Below are 2,995 nucleotides of genomic sequence, written 5' to 3' on the forward strand. Positions count from 1 at the left end.
TTTCTGCTTTTCAGTTCTCATTTCTTTGTTTAAATCTCGTAGGGACAATACAGTCTCATCTTTTTCAGAGTCTTGTAAATACTTTACTTCAATCAATGAAAGATCAAATTTTCTATTCGGGCATCTATCATTTCCTTCTTATACTTTGTCTATGTCATTGTTCTCTGCTTTATACAAAATTTGATTTGGCTCATACTTTCTCTTAAACAACCTCTCTTACGTTTTCAGGACCATTAACTCCTGAATCAATGACAAGATTTGTTATCAATTCCAAGTATCTAAAATTGGCAAGATTTCCTGAAATGAAAGACAGAGCAGAAGTGAGTCAGGCAGCAGAACAGACTGAAGAGCAAGCCGAATTTGATTCCACCATTCAGGAATTGCCAGAATTTGCTCACGTTCAGAAGCAGGATGAACCCTCATCTTTGGTTCAAGATCCAACTGAGGATATCAACATTGGGTCAGAAGATGATCCAAAAATTCTCAAAATCGGGTCAAGTCTGAGCGAAATTGAGAAAGCTAGACTCATCCAATTCCTCGAAAAGCATCAGGAAGTATTTGCTTGGACTTATGAAGATATGCCAGGATTGGATATCAAGCTGGTTGAGCATCGACTCAAGTTGAAACCAGAAGCCAGACCAATCAAGCAGAAATTGAGGAAGTTAGACCCTCGAATTGAGCAGCAAGTCAAGGAAGGACTTGAAGATTTGTTAAAAGCAGGCTTCATCCGGGCCATTGATTATCCAGATTGGTTGGCAAATATCATAGCAGTCCCTAAAAAGAACGGAAAAGTTTGGATCTGCATTGATTTCAGAGATCTCAATAAGGCAACCCCGAAAGATGATTATTCACTTCCTAATATTGACCTGTTGATCGATAGCACAGCCGGTCATGCCATGTTTTCTTTCATGGACGGATATTCAGGTTATAACCAGATCAAGCTGGCCATTCGTGATCAGTCCAAGACTTCATTTACTACTCCATGGGGAAACTTTTGCTACACTGTAATGCCATTTGGGCTCAAAAATGTCGGGGCAACCTATCAAAGGGCGATGGTCGTTATTTTCCACGATCAAATGCACAAGAATATGAATGCGTATGTGGATGACATTTTGGTTAAGTCTAAAGAAGAAGAGGATCATCTTGATGCTCTTAGTCAAGTCTTTGAAAGACTTATTCTTTACAAATTGAGACTTAACCCTCATAAATGTGTCTTTGGAGTTGAGTCTGGCAAATTGCTCGGCTTCATTATCAGCAAAAAGGGGATCGAGGTGGATCCGGCTAAGGCAAAAGCCATTATTGACATGTCGCCCCCAACTAATCTCAGAGAACTGCGAAGCCTTCAAGGGCGTATTCAGTTTATTCGCAGATTCATCTCTAATCTGGCCATGAGATGCGAGCCTTTTAACCATTTGCTAAGGAAAGAAGTTAAATTTGAATGGGGATCGGAATGTCAGCTCTCGTTTGAGCGCATCAAGCAGTATCTTCTTAATCCACCAATTTTGAAGCCGCCAAAGTTGGGAAAACCTCTCCTACTATATATTTCTGTCAATCAGAATGCCTGTGGTGGATTCCTCGCTCAGTATGAAGAAGGCAGCCTGATAGAGCACGTCATCTAGTACGTGAGCAAAACTTTCATTGATTATGAAAAGAAGTATTCTCAGATGGAGAAAAATTGTCTAGCTCTGGTTTGGATGTGCCAGAAGTTAAGACATTACTTGTTGGCTTCTGAAATCAAGTTCCTATCGAACCTTAATCCTCTCAGATACATTTTGGAACAACCCTTTCTCACTGGACGGATTGCGAAGTGGCAAGTCCTCCTAATGCAATATGACTTAGAATATGTTTCTCAAAAGTCAATCAAAGGCCAAGCGATCGCAGATCAGTTGGCAGATTTCCCTTTAACGGAAGAAATTAAAGCAGAAGATGATTTTCCTGATGAGCACATCTGTAATATCCAACAGCCTCCAGTTTGGAACCTTTTCTTCGATGGTTCTAAAAATATGTCTGGCATCGAGATCAGAGTCTTGTTAATCACTCCAGAAAAAGAAATGATCCCTTATTCCCTCAAGCTTGGTTTCCAATGCACTCATAATATGGCCGAGTATGAAGCTTTAATACAAGGCCTCAAAAATCTGCAAAGTTTCAATATCAAGAGAGTACATGCCTTTGACAATTCACTACTTGTTGTCAGTCAAGTTAACACTGAATGGCAAGTGAAAGATTCCAAGTTAATTCCATATCAGAAGATCGTCTTAGCTCTTGTAGACAGCTTCGAAGAATTTCAGCTCAATCATATCAAAAGAGAGCATAATCAAATAGCTGATGGTTTAGCCAGTCTAGGCTCCATTTTATCCTTCAAAGGTGGTGAATCATGTCGTTCTTTCGAAGTTGGCAGACTTGAGCAACCTGCTTTCGATTCAACTATGCAAGTAAACCAGGTCAATCAGAAGGAGAAGCCTTGGTATCAAAATATCAAGAATTTCATTGAGACTGGCGAATTTCCACCAGAGATGTCAAAAAGGGATCAACGTGCAATACAACGTATGTCTACCCGTTATTTCATTCTCGCTAATGTCCTCTACCGCCGCGGGTTCAGTTCTGAGTATTCAAGGTGCTTAGACAAAGAAGAAGCTATGGAAGTTATCCAAGAGGCACATGAAGGGATTTGTGGTGGCCATGTCGGCTATCAGACTCTCGTCAAGCAGATCGTTCGAGCAGGATACTACTGGAACACCATGCAGCAGGATTGTCATCAATTTGTGAAGAAGTGCGTCGAGTGCCAATTGCACGCGCCTTACATTCATGCTCCGGCCGCATATCTACAATCAGTTGTTTCTCCTTGGCCATTTTCTATGTGGGCATTCGACGTCGTCGGCCCGATTACTCCCTCTGCTTCCAACGGACACAAATACTTTCTGGCTGCGACAGAGTATTTCACAAAATGGGTCGAAGTTGTTACTCTGCGCACAGTAGAAGGCCGCCACGTGGTTTC

Source organism: Nuphar pumila, chromosome 8 (genome assembly GCF_984573655.1).
Source record: "Nuphar pumila chromosome 8, dmNupPumi1.hap1.1, whole genome shotgun sequence".
Taxonomy (NCBI): Eukaryota; Viridiplantae; Streptophyta; class Magnoliopsida; order Nymphaeales; family Nymphaeaceae; genus Nuphar; species Nuphar pumila.